Below are 516 nucleotides of genomic sequence, written 5' to 3'. Positions count from 1 at the left end.
AGGGTTCAGGAACCCCCAGGCCGGCTGTGCTGAGCCCTGGCAGCGCTGCCATCGCCGCAGCTCCCAGCCCCACAGCACGGCCCTGCCCCGTGCCGACCCCAGCCAGGGAGAGTTTCGGCAGCAGCACTGCCCGAGGGCTGCTCCGGCCCTGCTGAGCCCTGTGCTGGATGCTCCCTGTGCCTAGGGAACACAGCATGGATCAGGCCCATCCAGCATCTCCAAGGAGCAGGTGACAGGGACAGCAGCCAGTGGGGCCCAGGGACTGTCACACCAAGCCTTTCAGCACCCCTGGGAAAGGCACAGCCCCTTCCTCAGGGCCCCAGTCAGGCCTGCTTTATCCCTTTGTTCCCTGGAGAGCAAGCAGGGAGAAGGGAAGCAAGTTTTACTCCCTGAAGAAATGTCCTTTTGCTATTCCAGCAAGAGAAGGCAGCCATGCTCCTGGAAGAGACCAGCCCTGGTGTGCCACAGAGGCTGCAGTCTCCCTCCAGGTCTGTATTGAGAAGCAGCAGTCCCCGT

Source organism: Geospiza fortis, unplaced genomic scaffold (assembly GCF_000277835.1).
Source record: "Geospiza fortis unplaced genomic scaffold, GeoFor_1.0 scaffold78, whole genome shotgun sequence".
In the NCBI taxonomy this organism is placed as follows: Eukaryota; Metazoa; Chordata; class Aves; order Passeriformes; family Thraupidae; genus Geospiza; species Geospiza fortis.
The sequence above is the reverse complement of the archived record's forward strand: the minus strand, read 5'-3'. Positions refer to the sequence as shown.